Genomic DNA, 24,913 nt, shown 5'->3' on the forward strand with positions numbered 1-24,913 from the left:
CGCGGCGTTGTTTTTCGTCGAGTTTCCTGCAGTTCAAGGCGGCGACACGATCATATGTCTCCAGCGAGGTTTCTGTGTCTTCGTTTGCTGTCGATCTATGAAAGCTCGGTAGCTCTCGGGGTGGCTGCATCCCGATCGCCACAGGTGGTGGCGCAGCCGCTGTCATGGATGTTGTAGTCGTAGTCATGGTCGTCGTGCGAATCTTCTCGGGTAAAGCCCTGTACTCCAGTGGTAGACGTCATTGCCTATGACTGATTCGTTGGTCGTGGTTGGCGTTGGTGCTTTCTCCGTGACGCGGACTTGGCTCACGGTTGGAGGGGGGTGTGCGGTACCTTGATCGGTAAGCACCTCCACCATATGTCACGGGGCCGTGAGCACTGTGCAAGAATTATTTAGGTGAGCGAACGCCGCAAAGCAAGCCCTTGGCGGGGAAGGACTGGTTGTGTTCTCGTTTGTGGCATGCCGATAGATGGCTCGCCAGACAGGACTGTACAGGGCTGCTGGCAAATAGGTGACCAGTAAAAGAGCTAGGCATTGTGGGATGCGTCGTCTGCTGCCGGCTTCCGGTTCGAGAAGAGCAGACGACGGCGAACCGCTTCGCCTCCAACGTCAGATTATTCGGGATTCGCGCGCGCGGTCGCCCGTTTATCTTTGTCCTGATAAACCGTGTTCTGTTGTTCAGTCGTTGGCTGCTCCAACTCGAGCGTGAAAGGCAAATGCATGCATCGATTCCCATCAAACGTAGAGAGCAAAATGAGGTGGGCCGCGGCTGTGAAGAGAGCCACAGTGACAAGTAGACTTTGGGTACCGAACGTTTAAGTCAGAGTGTGCGAAGACCATTTTATCACAGGTACGTATGTATTACGCACTAATAAAAAGCTTACGCATGGATTCGCTACGATAATATATGGAGAAATAAACTTTCGCGCAGGCGCACCTCGCAAAAATATTATGAAAACGCGCGGGCAAAATCTACCTGCCATAGACGATGAGCGTCGGCAATTGCACCGATACAATATATGACAAAATGCGAAAGGTTCACTCAAGAGTAAGCTTACACGAAGCGCTGGACGAGTTGATTTGTGTTTATCTTGGTTAAACTGTGCGCCAGGACGGCACACAAAGCAAGAACTGCGTTAAACAAGCGCAGGGTTTCGTTAATTTAGCGCCGTCTATGTCTGACTGTATTGTTTATGTGCCACCATGCCTTGCAGCATTATCAAGATTAGCGTTCCAATAAGCATCTGTCTTCGACTAAGAAATAGGTATTCAAAATTTCCGAAGCCCTCCACTACGGCTTCTCTCATGATCATATGTGGTTTTGGTACGTTAAACTCCACGTATCAATCAATCAATCAATCAATCAATCAATCGAATAAGAAATGCATATTATAGCGTGCTGAAGGCTAGAAAAAAAAGGATATCTCAACGCGCTCGATAAGTGCTGCGCTTCATGCCGATAGACTGACGATATCGGCCGAAGCAGCAATCCCGAAACGAACTCTTAGCACACTGCTACAGTCATCCCCATCCCCTGATATTTTTAAAATGGTGATTTTTATCTGCAGTAACGTATCGTACAACAAAAACTGTCTGCTCTATCGAGTGATCTGCTAGCGAAACTGACAGTATACCCCGATCTACATAAGAGCATTGCAGATCATTTTAGTGGGGTAAAAAAGTATTCTTATCGTTCCTTTCATAGCTTGTCATCGTCGCAGTCACAATTAGCAGAAACAAAAAAACAACTTCTAAAGCACTGACATTGCACAGAAAGATGCCTTTTTCAACGGAGTGGTACAGAAATGCACGCGTGCCGCTGCTAACCCGCATGGTGCGTCGAACCGGCAGCCGTCGTATCCCACAGTTCCCTGCGATTGCCCATATTACCGGTCACCTATTCTGCAAAGCACATCGGGCACGTGGGCGATGGTTTCCAAATCTGAGAGAACCAAGTGATAACAAACATGCGACACGCATAAATGACGCCGCGAAAGAGGGGGTGATAAGGGAGGAGGTTGACAGTGTGGCGAGAGTTTTGTGGCGACGATAAATCAGCGCCGCTACTTTGCTACGTACGGGACTTTCCTGCACCGTGAGGGAGAAGGGGAGTCGGGACAACGTTTGTAGAGCCATCTCTCGGGCTCCTTGCGAAGCAGAACATTATCGGGCACTGGATAGTCCCGAGGTTCGCTCACCTAAACTATTCTTGCACCGTGGTCGTGAGTGACGTCGACGAAGGAAGCCGACAATAAGTTGAAGATTAAGCTGTTTACTCGGCTTAACTTGTGGCCGAGTAAACAACTGAACGGCTGAATGTGAAAAGAAAGCCAGATTAAAGCAAGACACTGGCACTGATAGCGGCGAACTGAGCGTGAGCCGTCGATCAACTGACAAGTGGCGAAGCGTGTCGATTGATTGATATGTGGAGTTTAACGTCCCTGAACCACAATATGATTATCAGAGGTGCCGTAGTGGAGGTATCCGTAAATTTCGACCCCCTGGGATCTTTAACGTGCACCGAAATCTGAGCGCACGGACCTACAACATTTCCGCCTCCATCGGAAATACAGCCGCTGCAGCCGGGATTCAATCCCGCGACCTGTGGGTCAGCAACCGATCACCTCAGCCACTAGACAACCGAGGTGGGGCGAATGCGTAACTTTAAAGCGAGATTCAGGAAACGGGAAAAACAATGCAAAGTGAATCACAAGAGCTCACGGACGATGCGAGCGCATTCCAAACTACCTGTCCGCGCTACCTTGCGGTGCGTCATCTATCATCGACCATATAGCATTATATAGGCCGGAAACAGATCCTGTTATTATTGGTGAAGTAATTTTTGACTGCCACGCAAGAATTGTTAGTTTGTTATTTTCACGCAGAGCGTTTATTTGAGGTGTGGGCGTCACACTTCTAGATCGATAGCGGAATCAAAGCTACGATCGCGTGTGGAGTGTTGTTGGGTAGATATCACTGAGTGAGGATTGCGACTGATAACACTTCTGCTCATGGGAGACCAGTGCTGAATAGGTAGCGCGCCAAAAAGTGGCCCCTAGCAGGGAGTCTCGACATAACTCAGCCGCTCCCGCCGGCAACCGGCCGAAGTGTACTACTGCGAGTGCTTGCACGTGCGCCGTTTCCGGGCTTGGTATTGGCACGAACAGCTCAAGCAGCCCTTGCGCCCTGCCCTGCCGCGGTGGTCTAGTGGCTGAGGTACTCGACTGCTGACCCGCAAGAGTGACTGAATACCGGCTGTGGCGGCTGCATTTTCGATAGAAGCGGAAAAGCTGTAGGCCCATGTGCTTATTAGTATTAGGTTCATTTGAAAGAAACCCAGGTAGTGTAAATATCCGGAGCTCTCCACTGCGGCGTCTTTAATAATCATATGATGGTTTTGGGACGTTAAACCCAGATATCTGTCAGCCCTCACGCCCGTAATACTTCAGTGTGGTTCACTTTATCACTTGATATCACTTTATCTTGAGGCTACTTTTCACGTAGAGGCGCTGTAAAACTGAGAGAAGCTCTGCAAATTAGATTACGGTACCAAGAGCGGCTGGAATATGCGCGCTTTGGCCGTCATGGTGACTGCAGAAACTCCATCGCTAGTTTTTCATAGACTGCTCTCAAAAGGAAACCCGTAGCCACGGATGCCAAATAGCGCTCCACGGCAACATGTGAAAGGTGAAAAATCGACTTGCTCACTTGAAAAACTGCCTGGCCATTGATTAAAGTATGGATGCGTCTTGGGTGTAGCGCTGCTTTCTCGGTCACTCTAAAAGGATTGCTATCGATCACTGCTTACGTAGCAGAAATGTCGCGAAGAAGCTCCTGGCCACGCGCTCGCGTGGTCGTTTTAATTTTGTGGTTGACTGCACATGCTGTGGGGAATCTAAGGAAATGACGGACTATGTCCTAATTGAATCTGGCGGTATTAACTCAGGCGTGTGTTTGGGCAATGGAGTGCACGAATCCTTGGATTCGAAGGAGAACACTGGTGAAGTAAACATGCCTGCGATAGAAAAAAAGGATTCTCAAGCTTTTTTTTTTTTGAGAGTTGAACGCAATAGCAATAGCCTGTTCAGTGCATACTTCAACCACTTAGTGCATGCTTTTTATTGTATGATGATACTCGAGAAGTTGTGAATTATCGCAATGTCATCGATGAAGTTGAAAATGGCTTGTGTCAGTGAAGCTTTCACGTATGAGTGTTTTTTGTGTAATATATCATGCTTTAAGCCACAAGAAGTTATGCGCATCAAATGTTTTCAAACTTTCTAGGTACTCACTGCATGATCTTGAGGGAATACGCTTGGTAACGTCTGTACGTTACGTAATGGGTGACTAGCTTTAATCCAGGGAGTCGTTATTTTAATCACATTTTCCGACACCTGATGGCAAGGTACGCTTCTATCAGAAAATATTCCTGCGATATTACATGCTGTATAGTCTGAAGCCCGTATACAGGACGCGTGTATTTTAAAAGCATTGACGTTATTTTCACTGCATTTGCAAGCAGAGGAAGTGATATTTTCACTGCTTTTTTTTCAAGCAGACGCATGGTTGTGAAGTACAACACTCACTTGCCGTCAATACGGCCTGGGCTCGATCCTCACTCGGATCCGAAAATTTCCCTGTGAAGACTAGTATAAAATCAAAACAAGGGTGCCATAGTTGTCTGCTGCTGTCGTCATTGTCCGTAAGCCCTATCACACAAAATAAGAAAGCATATCCAGGATTGACGGCGGGGGTTTCAACCCGGGTCCTCTAAGTGGCAGCCCTTTGCTCTACCACCGAACCATGCCAGTGCTCGAAACTCCTGTGCACAAAAGCAATATACGAGTGCTATGTCGAGAAGGAACCGTGTTAGCATACGCAACACGACGGGGTAGAAGAGTATAATAACAACCAGCCATCACAAAATGCGAATTGTGCAACCTGGCGTCACACAATATAAATTTCGTGACAAGTTGGTCGCTGAATGCTTTCAACACATTACAAAGGGATCAGTCATCATTATTCATCGTCATCAGCCACCGAATAAATTAAAGGAGTAGTGTTTACTTTGCAGGCGTACTTGTAATATATTCCCAAGAAAGTTTGCAAAGGGTTTTCAAAAATAGTGCTTTTTTTCACGCTTTCGCTGTGACTGTGCTGCGAGTTCCACACAGGCGTGGCGTTTTTTTTTTGTTCACATTATTAATTAGCACCATTATTTATTTTTTGGTCATCCACAAGAAGATTTTTCACTGACAACCAACGACGCCGACACCAAAGTCAAAGCCGAAATTTCTGTGAACAGATCTGTTAACGCTATTGCGTTAATAATAAAATTACATAAATGTCAAAAAACAAAAAGCGGGAAATATACGGTGAGTCTGCCATAAGGGTTTTAGGCTGTGAATATACGTTTTTTTTTTCTATACGAATATTGTTTTAAGCGAAGTGCAAAAGACATTAGACGGACTTAAAAAAAGTTTTTAAGCACGCACGCACGCACACAAACAACGTACTCTTCCTTACGTATTAGAAGTATAATGTTTGAATGTTTTGTAGTGAGCTGTACTTTTGAGCACTAAGTAGTTTTTTTTTATTTAACAATGGTGATAAAGTATATGTGCCGCATACGTTGACGCATATGGCGTCGTCACCTTGCGCTGACTTTTACCCTAGATGCAAACACTTTGCCACGAGATATGAGATCACCCGTCACAGAGGCATGTGCTTCCACGAATTTCTTGCCTCAAACACCAAAATGGGCACCCCATGGCGGGCAAAAATAGCTGTATGTAACTTTGAGACCTCGCGCTATTTTAGTGGTAGGTTGAAGTGGAATTACCTGTCTCAAGGAAAAATATAATCCCGCACGAGTGAAGGTCGGCCGTTCACAAAGTTTGACGTTCCACACCGCCATTAAATTGCGTTGGCGTGCTGTATAGTGGAGGTCTCTGCAAATTGCAGCTGCGCTGACATCACGCTGGACATGGGCGTCAAACATTACGAATGTTAACGAAAATGCAAAGAGAAGGTTTGGTGGTGTGAAAAAATCTAGTGTACCCTTAAGAGAGCCAGATTGTGCTACGCATACGATTATTATTTATATCGTAGAGGTCTGCAACAACATACTTGGCGTATGGCAGCATCGACATGTCCTCTCTCTTAATTTCAAGTGTGCTGCTTTCTTACATGCTCGTCTGTCTCACGCACAACTACGCACGCATCTCTTACGATGAGCATTTGCGCTGTCTCGCCATCAATAGAGTTCTCCGTATACACGCGAGACCATTACATACGCTAAGCTGGAGCTGTCTACTGGCATTTTAAAACGTGCAAAAGATTAGAAAGACAACAGCATTGTCACTTTGTGTGCAGTGAATCGTGGTGAACACTGAGCTTTAGCCTATATCTCTGCAGCGTAGATCGGCGCCAGCATTTACGCTCTGTTAAGGGCGTTTAAATATATGTAGCAGTCGACTTGCTTCGTTTTTTGATTGATTGATACGTAGGGTTAAACATCCCCAAACCCCCATATTATTACGAGAGACACCGTAGTGGAGGGCTCTGGAAATTTCGACCACCTGTGGTTCCTTAACGTGCACCCAAATCTGAGCACACGGGCCTGCAGCATTTTCGCCTCTATCGAAATAGCAGCCGCCACAGCCACGATTAGATCCCGCGACCTGCGGGTCAGCAGCCGAGTACCTTAGCGAGTAGAGCACCCCGGCGGAGCTTGCTTCGTTTTCTAGTCGGTTATTACAGTGCAGTAGAACATTTCACATTCACAGCGTTTGGACGAGTAGTACAATTATGTTGAAACCGTTGCATTACTCTTTACCTTCCCTGTTCAGTTCTTGCTTAAAAAAACTCGCAGAGTTGTTTATTCATCCGCCTAAGTCTACTCGAAATTGACGGTGATCTCCTTTCTTTAAAGCGCAGTGTACCCGTTCCTGCGGTGAGTGGCATCGCCGTTGTTGACTAGCATTGGTGTACCTTAAAGAGTAGACGAGGACGAAAGAGAGCGAAAGCGCCAACTTTAGGTATCACGAGCCACTGGGCCCTCACTTCTTTTACTCCGTCACGCGCGCTAGCTTTTCGGTCGGAGCCCGTGCGCATGGCAGGGCTGGTATGTGCGTGCGCTGTTTCGCTTGTCGTAACGGAACCGCCGGTATTTCTCTTGGTTCATGACGCCTGCACGCACTGAATGTTGTACGTGTAACACTCCAGCGCTGGCACTTTCTATGACAATATATAATAAACGTTATATTGTTCCAACTGGGGATAGCCAAAACTTCAAGCGCAGTTGACACTGCCCCAACACAAAGCTGCGCTCAGAATTTGCACAGTATCGTAATCCTCGGGGAATTTTTTTCCAAGTCGATGTATTGGAGCCCCCCCCCCCCCCCCTACGAATGCTTTGTCATATTAACATGGTTTCGCTGTGTTTCTAGGATTGGAAGTATTGCGTGCCTGTGCTACGTCATCACGCGATTTATTTTTTTTCATCACTCGTGGCGACGCCACCGGTGAAGGACACCGGCCAATTTCCATGTTTGATGAGGCACCTAAGGCTTTCACCTTAATAGTTTGTCCACCTAGGATAATGTATGAGTCGCTGAAGCAAGCACTGCGTTAGGGCAACGTATTATTTGCGCGGGAACGGTGAAGGTGTGTTTCCACTGGCAATAAAAATTGGGGGACCGTTAAGTTTCACCTTTAGGAGTTGAACGCGATAGGGAAATCCGGCCCCTAGTGCGCCTTTCAATCGCTAAGTTTGTACTTATTATTATAATTTGTTTTACACACACACACACACACACACACACACACACACGCACGCACACACACACACGCACACACACACACACGCACACACACACACACACACACAAACGCACACACACACACACACACACACACACACACAAACGCGCGCGCGTGAATGGTACATATAATTTCTTGATCTAAAGCATGAGTCGCGTGGCCTCCAAGATACACGCCGCACGCTCGCCGTTTCAGAGGCCACAAAGAGTCTCACAATGCCTCACAGATGACAGTACAATACCTAGTGTTTGCTGTTTGCCTGATCAACACCTCTGGAAAGGTATGCTATGTTTTCTGCTAGATGGGCATAGTTGGCTATTTTTAGAGCTGTTTGAAAGTTCCTGTGTGTTTTATTGGTGATGGCTGCACTATCCCGGCCTTTTAGACGTAGTTTGATGACATTTCAAATGCGCCTACAAATTACCGCATGGGCTCGTTTTAGTCGTGACACCTGTCGAACAAAATGAGTTAAGGTGACTCCTTTCACTGCATGCCATTTATGTAGTGCTTTTTCCCCGAAGCAGTTGTAAGTAACATCGTGGCTTTGTGGTAGGACACCTGCTTGCCATGTGAACAGCCCGGCTTTGATCCTCAAAGGAACCGAAAACCTAATTCTTTTCTTTATTTGCTTCTTTCGCAATTTTTCGCTCATGGACAATTTTTCGCTCACAACTAATGGTGCCGACGCCAACGGTGGAATTTTCGCGACACGAGCTCTCTAACGCTATCGGGTTAATATGTTCTGTTAGCTTGCTCCACTTCAATTGCACTACTAGGACTTTCTTGTAGACTACACATACGAGTTCAAAAAGTACGCTTCTATTTCCGAGTGCGTCTCTTCGATAAAAAACAAACAAACAAACAGTACACTCATTTACCCAGCTTTCCTGTCGCACCCTGCAAACCAACTCTAAATTTGACTCCGGATCAAGCTTGAATTTGGCCTTAGTGCACTTTGATTCAAGAGAACATTTAAAGAGAAGAGGCATTATGAACTTTTGCCGTAAGTGCGCGATTCGGTGAGATTGAATAAATTTAAGAGTGCAATTCCGAAAAAAATAAATTATTCCACGATATTTAAAAGCTTAATTAGACTGAGTGAGTACATGTAGGTTATCCCGATTCCTTGAGTCCAAGTGAGCGTGAACCATAATGTATACTTTTGGAGTATAGAGGGAGCTGGAATACACATGTGTGCGTATGTGTGTGTGTGTATGTGTGTGTGTGTGTGTATGTTTGCTAAGCTTAGCATATGCCAGGACAATAAATAAACAGAATAAACATTTAGGCATAGTTTTCTTGATGCCGTTACTATATTTACCCACGTTTAAGCTCATGTTTTTTTCGAGTAATGGTGTGCAGTCGCGGCTGCACAAGTAGAAGAATTGCTGTAGAGATTGGCTATTCCACTCAGCTTCTTTTAACTTGTCTGCTCGAGACCCGTGCGCTTAGATTTACGTGCGCGTTAGAGAAACGCATGTGGGCGAAATTTCTGGAACCCCCCCACTACGGCGTCTCTCGTAATCATATATGGTCATTTTAGAACGTTAAACCCCAACCCTTTACATACCGTTTTACTTTCAGTAGTCTTTGCCCCACCGCGGTGGTCTTGTGACTAAGGTACTCGGCTGCTGACCCGTAGGTCGCGGGATCGAATCCCGGTGGCAGCTGCTGCAATTTCGGTGGAGGCGAAAAGGCTGTAGGCCTGTGGGCTCAGATATGGTGCACGTTGAAGAACCCTAGGTGGTCAAAATTTCCGGATCCCTTCGCTACGGCGTCTCGCATAATAATAAGGTGGTTTTGGGACGTTAAACACCACATAATAATCTATTTTATTATTTTTATAACTGAATCCTGAACTGAAATAAGCAGACCGCCCGTTGTTAACAAACAAGGGAGCGTCTCTATGCCGCCCAACTACAACCGTAAGTTATCTAGAGTGTTTTCTTTGCATTGCATCGGCGTGCACGCGGTCGTGAACGACATGTGCGCTTGAAGCGTGACACAGCCTTCGTAATAAGCAAGTAGGGACTACAGCTAAAAAAAATCCAGCTGGCCACCTGACAATCATCGTTAAATGGCAAAAGATGCCCAAAATAAGTATTTTTTTTAAGATTGTATATGAAAACCACCCCTTATTAGACGCACTGCATAAATAAGCGTTCACTGCTAAAGATGAAAATTGTCACCCTGGTGCATGCCTTCCTCTCATACCAAATTTGGCCCCACGCTTCTTGCTCAGCGTGATATCATTACGCCCAACGCAGACGGTTAGCGTCAGCCCTGCGGCTCAAGGCGGCAACCTAATCACGTTTTGCGGTATAGCCATAACTCACTTCGACGGCGTCTAGACAACCAAAAGCAAGACTCTGCTGCCCGCGCATAACATATCGCCCGAGGCATACTCTTGCAACTCCTCGTTACTGGTCGAGTATGCCAGCACCTTTAGATGAGCAGAAACAACAAAGGTGTGTGTGCTGAAGACCTGCGGTGCTAAACATCTGTGGTGCTAAAGTGGGCTGTAGGGCTACTCGCGTGGGGTGTTCTTTCGTTTTCTCACTTATTTGCTCGTTATCTCAAGGAAGTCACGTGTTGGTGATGTTTTCATTATTTAGAGAGTGAATGACTTCCTGTTACCAAATGAGGAAGTCAGTTACTTACTTCACAGTTTTCTGTTACAGATGCAAAAACATATAATCCTTCATATATCGACTCCGTTAGAAAAAGAAACTGCTCCGTGCACGTTGCATCATTAATTAGGCATGTCTCAAAACACTTTGGCAAGAAAAAATTTAGAAAGCTACTGTCCTTCCTGAAGAGGTTCGGTGCAGTGTTGCAGAATGAGCACCATCATTCCACTCCGGGGAATTGAAAATTTCCGCAGTTCCAGTTCTTTCAATTCTACGGAATGAAAAAGCTTCGCCTATTCCCATTCAGGGAACGGCCATGCAGGTAAATTCCATTCCTACAAATTCTGAACGTAGAAAAAGCATATCTTGTTGGTTTTATTGAACTAGGAATGATAGTAACAACACAAAGCTTTTGTCATCAAATGCATTAGGAACTGCAAAAGTACGCAAAACGCATCACCACGGTAGAGTGATAAAAGCTTGGCGACTTATCTCGTGCAGTACAACCACGCTAATAGTTCCCAAGGGCGTAGTTCTCTCGCTACGTATAGTATACCATTCAAATATATTTGCATGGTCACAGCAATCTTTAAAAAGTTTGTGAACATTTAGCAAAGCATGTATTTTCTTGTTTAGAGTTTATTTTACTATATACCTTCACAGCATTTTTTTACTATACCCAGCAGCTAGTATAGAGCTTTAAAGTTTTGCCGTTATTAACCAAACATGCTTTCTTTCTTTTTTTTAACTCGGTAACTACTAAGCCGCATATGTTGCCAGATCTCTCGTAAACATGACCGTATATCTTGCAATGCAGTTATCGTGACAGCCGTCAGAGAAATGCAGAACAACCCTAAATTTGTCGGTTACTTTGGAAAAAAATATTTCGTTCTAAGTAAGGACACACGTATATGCTAGTAGAAGGGCAGATGACAATGTGTAGAAAACATCGATTATTTTTTCGAAACTATGTGGCTGCTAACCAGTACACAGTGCCAAAGTAGGAGCATAAATAGCCTTTAACAGCTGCTACAGTGGATACTGGCTAAGTCTTGACACCGAATATAGATACGAGCTATTTTTGTTAATGAAAACTAATCAATTAACATGTGTATACTTGTATCTAAGAAAGCATTCGCCTAGTTGTCAAGATGTCAATGAGCTCGATGTGTGTATTTTGAAACCACATATGTTTGTGCTACTGTCAACAATGTACTTTGTGCTCATTCTTTTCGGTTTATGAAGAAAGCCCGCGAAATATAAAAAAAAATAACGCGCAACTGCTCTCCCACCGGCAAAAAAAAAAAAAAAAAGAGGGACCCTCTAGTTTCGCTTTTAAGAGTTGAACGCGATAGCGAAATTTAGCCTCTAGTTCGCCCTTTAATCGGTTAGTGCATACCTAATGATAATAATATGATTTGTTTTATAAGAACTTCATAAAACTTTCTGGCTCGTTAGTTGTCGAACAGTATTTGACATGAATGTCCCGCAAGCACTCATTGATGTGCAGGACTGTGCCGTGTGGCCACTTTCCTCCGCTACAACAGCGCTCTGCTCTAGTCGAGACACGTTTTTCACAGTGTCTCACAGATGACACACAGAAACACACACACACGTGCGCGCGTGCGGATGGTACATGCAGGTTTTTGATCTAAAGCAAGAGTAGCATAGCCTCCAAGATACAAACAATGCGTTTGCTATCTCGGAGGCCTTAAAGAGTCTCACAATGCCTCACAGATGACAGCACAATATGTAGCGTTTGCTGTTTTCCTGATCAATGTCTCTGGAAAGGCATGCGATGTTCTCCGCTAGATGGACATAGTTGGCCATTTTGAGAGTTGTTTGAAAATCCTGTGTGTTTTTAGTGGCGATGGCTATACCGACCCTCTTCAACGTAGTTTGATGCATGGAGGGAGGAAAAAATAAGGAGAGGCCCTATTCTATCCCAATGCATTGCGAGAGGTGTGGCGGAAGTGACGTCAAACTTATGGGGCAAACAAACCGGGATGGGGCAAACAGAACAGCAGACGCTCCTCGGCGTGCTCTTAGCGCTAGCGCTGTTTCGCTTATATAGTCCCGGCGTTAACTTAACGCGTATTGTATGATTTGCATGCAGTAAAATGTTGCGAGCACACCTTTCCCAGACTGTTCGTGCGTGGCAGGCCCAAGCGCGGCGTGCTGAAAAACTTCATGGAGTGTTTTTGTGCAACGGCACAGAAATCACCGGTACGTGTCGGAATGAAAATCATTCAGCCTCTGCATCATCATATTCGCACTCACCCGGCAGTGCTTTACGCGTTCTGCTCCCCGCAAGGCTTTCTTTTTCTCTCTTAGCCATATTTCCTGATCTACGGGCTGATTAACAGTTCTTTGCTCGTGTATAGTGTCAGTGTGGCAATGCACGATTTTGAGAGCTTGCTTCGTAGCTATTCCGTGCAACGCCAGCGTAGTACTTGACGTGCTTCACGTCGGTAAGAAAGCACAGCTGCATTGTATACGTGATCGTGCACGTTAAGTGTGTATTTCGAGTGCGCACACAACTAACACGCAGCGAGCGCACACCGTACGCTGCATACACACTTAGTCGGGTAATATGAAAAGTTTATTGCCCTTCCGTATGAACGACACAACTTCTACAAACGCGACACGATGCTTAGAACAGTAAAAATGAAAGTTCGCGTGTGTTCTCAGTTGACACAATGAATAAGAACCAACGGAGCGTACAGCTGAGAGCTCCGCATGCAAATTACATCAACAGTGAAGCAAACATACGTGAAAAGTGGCACCAGGTACATCCGGCGGTGCACGCGATTCGCACTGAGTATACAGTTGGGCATCGCACAGCTTTTCTTTTAAAAACGCGCAAAAGAAGCAGCACTCGTGGATTGACTCGCTGGCGGCAGAGAACTGCTTCCAAGGCCGCTGCGGCAGCTCGTCCCCGGAAATCGCGAAGTGTTTATCTGCTTCTCCGCTAGGAGGAAGTGCGGGTGTTTGCGATGCGGTGGCTGCATGATTATGACGTCATGGCCTCTCCTATATTTTTTCTTCCTCCATGGTTTGATTGACTCCTAAATGCGCTTACAAATCGCCGAATGGGCTTGTTTTCGTCATGACACCTGTCTAACCAAATGCGTTAACGAGACGTTTTCCACTACATGTCAAGTATATAACGTTTTTATTACTGCGTTATCATCCGGTAACATTGTGGCTTTGTCAATAAAGAAAGAAAAAAAAACATTGTGGCTTTGTGGTAGAAGACCTGCTTTCCAAGCGAATTGCCCGGGTTCGATCCTCAATGGCACAAGCAATATCTCATTTATTTTTATTTGCTTCTTTTTTTATTTTTCGCTCATGGACGATTTTTCGCTCCCAACCAGCGGTGCCGACGCCAATGGCGGAATTTCTGCGACACGAGCTCTCTCACGCTATTGCGTCAAAAGAAAGCAGCGTCCTCAAATAAGCTTACTGCAAGCAACCACTTTGCCTCGTTTCTGTTGCCAGTGAAGATTCCGCACATTGGCAAAAGTACAGGGCGAGCGCCAACAACATGTGTCAAAATTTGCAGGAATTTCTTCCGCTTCCGTCCTCAGGTACACTAGCCATGCCACTTCTAAGAACTAGCTCCGCCGAAAATGTGATCAGCGAATAAATATGCCCTCAGTTGTGGAAGTCCGTGAAAGCGATAACGAAGCCCATCCCTCGCGTAACCTAATGTTTGTGCTCGCCAAAACTCTAATCGTAAGCTTTTCAAAAGCCGTTCGAACCAGCCAGCCGCTTTTGATAACAGACATGGAAATTGATGGTCAATGAGGCGAACACAGCAAGCTTGTCGCTAGCGCGAGCCGAGCGTAGGGCGGGGTAGTAGCAGACTACGCGGGCAAGTACCGCCCTTGCGGTTCTGCGCGCATGCTCCGCGTTTCCAAACCTCGCCAGCAGTTGGCGCCCCACGGACCACCCGCAGCGTGCTCGCGTGTTCCCCCTAACAGTGGACCTTACTGTATGTTCATAACATTATCTTTATCTATATCTCACGGCCAACTGTCCTCATTGATATCGCAACCAGAGCAGTGTTCTGATACAGCCTCGCTGTGTAAATCAAAGTGTTGCGGTTCTTGTGACTAAAAGGAACCGATAGTTGTGACTGGAAGAGACAAATAGCACGATTCGTTTGTTTTTAGGGGCAAAGCTGCTTATAGCGGCACCCGTTCGTCCCTCATAGTAGTAGTAGTGTGTAACCAGTTTTACATTTTGACCTCCAAGGTGGGGCCGGTGGGAGATTTCTTCTGTGTGTTGTTGAACAATAAGTGTTCGTAGCGTGTGCGTTAACTAAAAGCCGAATTCTCCTGTCTCTGATGTCCCTTTAGCAGCCATTGACCTGTACATTGAGCACTATCTGACAAGAAAGGGTTGCTACGTTATACTCGCTGGGCGTAACTTCCTTGGTTTTAGAAAGGTTTAGCGAGAGTTGGACCGCAGTGACATGAATACAGTGAACTAGTACATACTATGAAATCGAGGTGGTGAAAGGTGGGAAGTAGACACGAAGCGCAAGCCGTAAGAAAGTGTGGGTGTTCCTACTCTCGTTCAGTCCTTGGAATGTCCGCTGGATGGCGGTGCTTCTACATGAGGAATATATGATGAAAAGATGCGAGATGGTGGTACTTGGAGTGTTGAATAGGTGGACGAACGGACACACAGACAGATGCATGGACGGACGCACGGATGGCTGCACGGACGGATGGATGCATGGAAGGAAGCAGGGACGGACGCACAGATGGACGTGCGGATGTACGAACAGACGCACGCACTGACGGGCGGATGGACGCACGGGTGGCCACGCAGACGCACGCATGGACGGACGGAAGCAAGAACGAATGGACGGACGGATGCTTCGCCCCACTCTCCATCATTCACTCCGCGGATATGCTGCCATTTTTTTCCTTCTAATTTTCTTTCGTTGATACTGCTTATCTCAAGCTAACCTATTTGAGGTGCGCTGCTTTCTTTGGTGCGATAATACGCGCCACAGTCTAGTCAAGTGTCACATTTCATATTTCTCGGGCTCTCTTTATGAACAAAAAAAAAATGAGCACGCAATTAGTTCGCTGTTGAAAAAGGCACAGTCGGATGCAATTTCCACAAGCGCACATCTGCCTCAGTGAAATTTCTATAAATGCTGCATGTATCTTTGAGTTACTAATATAGTTATGACTTAATAATTATTGTCAATAACAAAAAAAAAGTAGTGGCCACTACAGTATACTGAGAACAATATGCATAAGATTTGCTTAGCATAACGCTGTACCTCTTTTTTGAAAAGGCTGCTTCTCCTGTGTCGCATGGTGCAGCAGCCGAAGTGACATAACGTAAGTGACTCCTGCGCTGCATGGAAGTAACGTCACCTTTAAAAAGTAACTTAAAGCTAGGTAACTATTTAAATTATTATAGTATAACGCGTTGAACCTACACAAATATTGTTAATGAATAAAGGTTTGCCGAGTCAGTTAACACATATTTGTTAATTAAACACATATCACAAGCATTTTTAATCCAGGTGGTGTCATGGGGCGATGCGGCTGTGAAAGGTATAACAGTGGAAAATATGGTAGCTGCGTTGTGTGGTGGTGATAAGAACTTTGCTAAAAACTCCAGCGAATTCTTGGCCTAGGCTGTCCCCGAGGAGGACCGGAAACCTGTCTCCTCCCTGCCGCATCGGCTTGGTGGATGGCCCACAGTTGATACTGGAGGTCAGAGCTGCGTCGTGCTGTCGTTCACCACGGCGCAGCTTCATCTGGGTGTGCGCCATAACGTTTCTCAGAATAAAGAGGGGATTATTGCTGTTGGACGTACTGCATTTTCTAGATTTCAACGCCAAAACGTAATGTTCTCGATGGTGAAGGTGTCATTTCTGTCGAGCACTTCATTTTGCTTGTCACGAACGGGGAGGTCGACGATGAAATAAATGTTTTCGCACAGTTCACGTGTGCATGTCCTGACGCACAAGAAACCCCAATGCGGATGCGAAGTGTTTTTACGACGCCTGCGGTCTCCGAACGCCAAGCTCCTGCAAGGTGCGCTTCTTCGCAAAGTGCGAACACGTACGGCCGTTATCATCCGTTGTTATATAGGTAAATCCTTCAGTGCTGTCACAGGCCATGCGTATTATTCAGCTAGGCAAAGTGTTCGGCACTCTTCTGTAGATAGGTTGGCCAATGCAGTCGGCACTTGCCATTGGGCATCGTTTATAAAGCGCCGATCACCTAGAACGTTACGGTGCATGGGAGTATTTTAAAGTGGCCTGCTGATTGTCTCGCGAGGTGGTGACGGTACGCTGAGCCACACAAAGAGGTGTCCTAGGATATTTGGCATCGCTACGGTGCAGTGCACTTTTGTCATCGGAACTTTGATAAAGCGTGCAAATCAACATTGTTGACACATGTGCGCGGGAAACCGATCAATGCCACCTAGATTTTCAGGCCTGCTTACTGTGTCGGCCACGGGCTCTGACAATACTTCGTTTAGACCAGTGTGCTTCGCTGCACAGATGTGCCTACGCTTGCTGTCATCGCTCGACAGACACGGATTGCCTCGGCCGACGAAAATTTTCATGGCGTGCCACTGTTCTTGTTGGCACTTTGAGAAGACCATATTTTTGTGTGTCCGTGAACTGGAGCGTGGATATGTGAGGTGTATTGTGCACTAGATATTCGCAATCTGTGCGGCCGGAAATCTGAACTGTTGGGTGATGATGCTTGGCGAATGCTCGCTGCAAAGAAACCGATGCTGCGAGTGTTCTCGTTTCGTAAGGACTACCTAAGAACGAAATGGGAGCGTGTCGTTCGTCAAGATGACGCCAAATTTCGTTTGCTTCGGAACTCAAAGGTATGTGTGTCCGTACTACATATTTCTAAGTCGTTCCAATGGCCCCATCGCCAGTATGTTCCGTTCTTGCTCCAAAATAAAGGTGTCATGCGTACTTCTGGCTTGTTGGCGGACGCCCTGGCATTAAATTATTAACCTGTCTTGCAGAACAATTTTTGAACAGACGTTTTTCCTTCAGAATCAGTAAACATTTGGCAACTGGCGATTAGCGCCGCGGACCTCTGTTACACTTGGTTGATAAAAATGGAAGTAACGCTGTTGCATTACTTGATGCATCGTTTTTGTGAATAGTATTTTCTTGCCGGAATTCACATCACGTTTATGCAGTATTTGTGTGCTCAGCACCTTAGTGTGTTTCTTTGAAATTTAGATGCGTGTGGACACTTACGCTAAAGTGCTTTCTTATTCGTTTTCAGGCGTGTCATGTCTACTTCAAGCCATAATAATAAAGAAACACTACCAAAAAATATACCGATCCAAGAACCGACAGTGCGGTAGAAGCGCCCACAGGGATAACACAGTTTATTATAGACCCAGTACTAACAGTTTTCTTATGCCCTAAGGTATATGACCGACTACACACCGCTGGGAGAGGGGCCAGAACAAAACAGGAAGCACTGCTTCTTGTGTCGGTCACAAGAGGTTTTTGTGAAACAAAATATTTTGTTTAGTTTTGCAATGGTAATCACCTTAATATTGTGCTAAATATTATACTTGTGGCATCAGCCCACAATCTCCTAAATAACTACGGGTCTATGAAGACATATGTTCGAAATAGTACAAGTAATCCTGCAGAAACTTAGCAAATGAGTAGAGACAGTTTCTTTGCATGCTCTAGATAGTGTGCGTCCCCGCTCGTGGGTAAATAAGCAATGACTAAAATTTACCGTACTTAATTTGTTAATCTGTGGCTTTATTAAATTCACTTCTATAGATAGACCAGACGCTCGATAGCGTCAATCTTTGGCTTTTTTGTGGTAGAAATGGCTCATAGGTGAATCTCCAAAGGCTTTCAAGCGCACTGCATTACTTAAACCAGTGCCTTTTTTTTTTACCCTAAAGGCAGACTAAAGCTGTTAAGCATGTAAAACGTGCCGCGAACATTTTATCTCCTAATGGGAGACGATTGTGGCGATGAATTCACAGACTTCGTACGCGTGCTCACTTGGGCAAAACAAGTGACGTCACGGCAGGAGTGAGCAGGCCTGATAATCTTCTAGGTGGCATTGAACCAATCCAGTCAGCTCCATTTGCATGAAGCGTGTCTTCCTGCGTAATGAAGACCATGAATTCGCAAAACAGTGTATCATAATAAGTATAGGCAATTCTGCGAGGTTCATCAAACACCCAATATCAAAAGGCCTGTAAACAAGACCACTATAGTGGTCTTGTCTACAGTCGTAGTCGTAGTGCGTAACCAGTATACTTACCCGTTTGTAAGCGTAGGAGCGCATTCAGCCGCAAGTCCGGCTGACGGCAGGCCGATGAGGAGACACACTGAAAGTCGCGTAGTGGCGTCATCGCATGCCGAGTCGATGAAGCCACGTCCCATTCGAACTATTCAAACGAAGCGCCTAACCGCAAAAGTTCATGACGTTAATTGCGTGCGACGCAGCAGACGCTTTTGTGTGAAGGTGGCTCATGTGCCGCGCGGCGTAGCAGCCCCTCTGCTTTTTGAAATCATGCTGCGTAATACCTGGGGCAGCCTGTATACTTCTATAAGATATGTGGCAATTTACGTGCACATATAAACGCGCGTTAACTAAAAAAAACTAGTAACCTAATATATATTCGAGTCAGCACTTGCACGAACTACTTAGCAACCTAGAAATTTCACTAATCTGCATTTTACCTTCATTTACTAGGAGGTCAGTGCTTTTTGTGACAAGTAAACGGTTAGTATTTAGTTATTGAATATGCACAACCTTTTTTTAGAGTTTGCTTAAACGAATGGTGAAGTTTCAATATTGTTTAAGCCTAAACGAATTATTGTTAAAATGACGCCTTAGCGAATTCGCATAGAGATTTGAGGAGGCACGCGTTGGTTATGTGGAATCGCCTGCTTTGGTTGGCTGCCCGAACCTATGCTTTCCAAAGTCTATTTTATCTCTCTCTCTGTACGATTCATCTTGTAGAGTGGTTCATCGCACACACAATTCACAGCACACCCTGTTCGTCGTGTATGAATGTGTGCTGCGCTGACCTACAAATATAGTTCCGGGCTAAGGTGCCTGTGTGTGTAAGCAGGGAGGAGAGTATTGTAAAAAAACGTGTGGGGGGGGGGGGGGGAGGCGGTAGGTTGTATGTGATGAGACGGCGCGTAAGCTGGTATATCAAAGCTTGCAGTAAACACAAGCGGCGCACTAGCCTCAATACGCATCACAATTTAGAGAAGTGCTTTATCCAGTGTGCGTCCGAGTCCCCGAAGGCGGCAGAAGAAAAAAACAAAGTAAAGGATGGGTAGACACCAGGTACCGAGGGCATATATCACAAGGTGTAAGGTGGGTATTCCGCCACCGTAGTTTCGCACGATGGATACCATGGCGTAGAACAGTGGTTACGCCAAGAATAGAAAAAACTTCGGAGCAACAGTCTTTACAGGGTGTCCCGCAAAACTTGAGCCAAGAATTCGAACATGAAAGACACTTCAGTGGCGAATCGGACCAAACATGTACTACTTGCACTAGGCTGTAGGTAATCAGGCTATTTTATTTCTTCTTATACTAAATATTTATCCTTTTTAATTACCCAATTTTAAATTATGGGCTGTAAACCCAAAATATGAACACTGAGATTCAGAGCACTTCCAGAAACCACCGACTCAATTGTTTGCTGTACGATACGTCTAGCGCCACTATTTTTTTCCGCGTTGTAAAGAAGCCTATAGCAGCGCTATAACAGTGCGCTCGCGGTCCGTCACACGGCTTCTTAATTTTTTCCCATTTCACGGAATTTCTTTACAACGTTGAAAAAATAACAGCGCGGAATGTATCGCACCGAAAACAATTTAGTCAGTGGTTTCTGAAAGTGCTCTACATCTCTGTGTTCATATTTCGCGTTCCCAGCCCATAATTGAAAAGTGTGGTGATAAAATTTTTTAACTATTTAGTATGAAATGAAATAAAAAACAGCCTGAGTACCTACAGGCTAGTGCGAGTAGTATGCGTTTGGCTCGATTGGTCTCCTAAGTGCCTTTCACTTTCAATTTTTCGGCTCAAGTTATGTGGGACACCCTGTATAAGGACAGAATAATAGTAGATGCGGTGCTTATAAATGTACCAGGCTTGTATTCAGCCAAGCCTTTTTAAATCATGGCTTATTCTTCAATTGAAGGGTCTCATTTACAAAAGTTCGAAGTTTGAAGAACAGCATGTCGACAAACATGTGCTCTATTTTCGAAAAAAATACGTGATTTCCTTCCCATTCCCATTCCGTGCAAAATTGCTTTTATTCCATTCCCATTCCACTCCTTCAAGTCTTGTCGTGATTCTGTTCTCATTCCAGTGCGGAGTCGCGAAAATGTGGAATGATTCCGGATTCATTCCACTTCCGGAGTGGAAACTCCGCAACACTGGTTCGGTGCATTGATAACAGTTGGTAGTCTCCACTTCTCCCTTTCATGTGTGAGGCTATTTTAAGACGTGGCTTCACTGCCTTTCTGTAAATAAACCTGTCTCTTTCTTATAAGTTCACGTTTAAACTTCGTGCTGTGCAGCTACAATAATGGATCACCAACTGACTTTTAGTCAGCCACTTTTATTAGTATGTGTCCTGAAAGAAAACACTCTTGCTGAGAATCTAGAGGCTGGCCACCAACTATAAGTTATCGTTCTCTGACCAGACTGTTCGACAGCACTTGTGACACTTGTGTATCATGAATCGATTCAACTCTTGCACACTTTCGGCTGATGTTATGAAAGATTTGTTGCGAGTCACTACGAGCATAGGCGTGCGCAACGTTCCCCTTCACGGAAGCTGAAGGTTCTTAGCAGCCCCGCCCACCTCTCAGGCAACTATATATATAGAGAGAGACGGCCGCCCCCCTCCCCTTTGCGCCCACCAAGTTATGCATGAATTCTTCAGATGTATATTACCATTTGCAAATCGTACATTGCTAAGGTGCTCAGGGCTGTTCTACACTCCAGTCACTTCCCACTCGCTGAGGTTGAATATTTCGTGTCACGTCGGGAATACTGAGGATATTGCTCTTTCCGGTCTTACCTCCTTTTGGTCGTAATTTTCTTCCTTTTCTTATTGAGCAATAATATAGCTTTATTGTTTTCATCAATAATGCTGAGGTATTCGCGGCTAATTCCATAACAAAAGTGGTGGGAAGGCATACTGCAAAACAGGCTGGTGGGGGAGTAAGGCATAAACTGCTGGTATAGTGGAGGAGAGGTGATAGCGAAATTTGCGGAAGGAATTCACTACCAATAATCGATCATTTTTCTAGGGAGTGCAATATTAGGAAGCAGAACTTGAAACTCCCTAAGGGGCAAACAAGAAATATATTTCAGTCTGCACCAACCACAAGGTAGTGCAGGATGTAGAAGTGCTTCATGTGGTTACAGGCAGTGATCACAGTTCAGTGAGATCTAAGATAACTTTCTCATAAAAAAAGAATAATCGCAACGAGGAAACACGTAAACTAAAGGCAGAGTAACGGTACATAAATCAACTTATTTTGGTCTTCGTAATCAAATATGCATTCTTAGAACAGGAATACGAGGGTAATTTAGAAATATTGATAAAAAGATTACTGTTCTTCTTCAAGTGGGACGTGTAGGGCACCAATGCAGCAAGTAATTTTTTTGAGGTAACAAACCACGTGCTGAAAAAATCACAAGCAAGACATATATAAGTGAAGAGACGTAACAAAATTTGCTCAACTGTCAAGGGCGACGAAGTGAACAAGTTATCATCATCATCATGTGAAGTGCACGCAATTGGATTTCCTCGTAAAGTAAGTGGTACTGTTAAAATGCAGACGTCCGAGTTTCCCCGATAATTTTAATGTATTTGAATGCGAGGTCTTTTGGTCTTCAGTAAGTAGCTGACTGGTGAAAAAATACCAGCATGTGCGAGGTAAGTGACAAAAAAACACCGCGAGTCCCATCATTCTGTGTACAGTTAGGAGTTAGTTAAGCTATATATCAATATAGTTATTGAGATGCCGCAGTGGAAGGCTCCGTAAATTTCGACCACCTGGGGTTCTTTAACATGCGCCTAAATGTATGCACACGGGCCCAAGGCTTTTTGCCGCAATGAAAAATAGGGCTGCCGCAGCCAGGAATCGATTCGACGACCTGTGGCTCAACATTTGAGAAGCATCACCACTAGACCAACGTGGCAGGTGGTCGCGCTCCGTGTTCAACATGGGAGTGCCTTAGAGTGCTCCGAGATGGATCATGGTGATCTGAAACAACCAGCCACAGCACTGACCTGCCGAACATGACGTGCGTGGCCAGAGCACTCTGGAGCGTTCAAAAGCGACCAGCGGAAATGACCAGTCTCCGTAGAATTAAGAGCCTGCTCCAATGTGCACGCGAACTCAGTAGAAACAAAGGTGAACATCTGCGGAACATCAACAGGGTTTCAAGGTATGGACTAGTACCAAAGAGAACACAGTCGTTCGCCGCCATGAAGGATTCGGGCACCCCTTGTGGACCATTAGAAGCGATAAGGAACCCATAACAGCGGGAGAAAAAAAAACAGACGGGGGAGGAGGAGGGGTTACAAGTTAGCACATCCCTCAGCAAGAAATAAGTGATTTTTTTCTCCCTAACAAAGAATGGTCAAACCAAAGTTTCATGCCAATTCTCAGCAGCTTGCCAAGGAGTTTGTGGTCTGCAGCCACATTCAATCTTTTTCTAGCTACGTTCGATCATCTAATATTTAAGCCTAGAAAAAGTAGGCTTTCATGCATACTGCGTGCATGCATATGTCGTGGTAAGCTGCAACAAAAGCATTACCGCCTTCTCATGAAAAAAAAAACAATAAGTCAGCTCTACCGCAATGTAGAAATTTCATGGCAAGAAGCATACAAAAAGCTACATTGTGTGCCTCTAAAAAATGCGTTTTTATTTAGAGGGTAGGCTTTACAGATCCCCAAAAAGCGGACCCCCATTTGAAAACCACTGCGATAGAAAAACCGAAAAGCTGGTACTTTCCCTTCACTGCAGACACAGTACCAGTACCGCAACAGCACACTTCAAAATACATATTTGGACCAAAATATTACTAGAAGTACACATGAATCCCAAGAGCATATGGCGAAGCCTCAGTCATAAGGCAACCACTAAAATGCTCTATAGCGTTCCCCCCCTTCCTGTACCTGGAAGCGCTATAGAGAAGCTCACGATATACTTATTTAGGTGCATTGCTTTAGGAGTAGACTCACCCCACCTGGGTGACAGTGGATGTTTGTTTCATACAACAACGTGGGAGAGCCAACAACGATAATAACTTTCGGCCTCCTTCACTCAAACAGTCGCCGACTAAGCTAGCAGAAAAAAAAACAGACCACAGACACCTGAAAAAGACAGTTTAGAAGATGAAAATCGCATGCCTGACGCCTGGCTTATATTTAGTAGCGTATATCTGAACTCAAAATGTACTCCGCAAACTGAAAACGGATGTTCTAAGTGCTCTCTACGAACTCTGTTTCACGCACATTCAAACTTGTGCCTGATAGGGGCTTTTCAATAAAGCACTTGAAGATCCTCTATTGTCGCGAAAGGGAAAGTACAGAACGTTTTTAAAAAACTTCGTCAGCAGCCGATCAATGCGCATCAACTCAATAACAAGTGCTTAGACCCCACATTACGGGCTTATCATGACTGCAAGAGGCAGTACTGGCGTATACTCACTGCTTAACCTGACCATTACTCTGTCCCCCGAGAAGGAAGCAAAATAGGAGGAAAAGAATGGCAGAGGGGTTAGCCAGCCGCAATAAAATAGATGGCACCCGGAGCGCATTTATATGACGACGACATCACCGTTTGTGCTACCCCTGGCAGTTTTATTATTATGATTACTAAGCTTCAGGCCACCTCCACGACGTTACGGACCATGCGCCAGCTGAAGACCTGGTGACGAAGCGCAATAATAAGCTTCATTAACTTCAACCTTCGTAATTTAAAAGCCCGCGCGATCTCTATACGATTGAACCAGATTTTTTTTTTTAATTAAGTAGCCGATAGCTTGAGGAAAGGGCGGACTTTCCCCCGTATTCACAAACGCTCCTCGACTCGACTTTCACCCTTCACTTGACAGAGTTGAGCAACTGCCCCACCGCTCGGCTGAAAATGACGCTGCGCTACTGAAGAATTGCCTAGAGATGGCGCTCCCATCGGCTTTCTCAAGTGAAGGCGAAGCGTTGAGTGAAGGGAGGTTCTAGAATACGGGGGTTACACTACACGGTATGAACTTGTACGAAAATAAATAGCCGAATATATAGCGCACACACACAAACAAACAAGAAAACACACACACACACACATATATATATATATATATATATATATATATATATATATATATATATATATATATATATAACAGTGTATACTTAAGGC

At 45.2% G+C, this 24,913-nt stretch overlaps 1 protein-coding gene across 4 annotated transcripts in view; it reads right to left on the minus strand.

Moving 5' to 3' along the window:
* Positions 1–24,913, minus strand: part of LOC119187234 (RYamide receptor) — a 452,287-nt gene that overhangs the window by 212,531 nt on the left and 214,843 nt on the right. The window lies entirely within an intron of this gene.

Source organism: Rhipicephalus microplus, chromosome X, assembly GCF_043290135.1.
Source record: "Rhipicephalus microplus isolate Deutch F79 chromosome X, USDA_Rmic, whole genome shotgun sequence".
Lineage (NCBI taxonomy): Eukaryota > Metazoa > Arthropoda > Arachnida > Ixodida > Ixodidae > Rhipicephalus > Rhipicephalus microplus.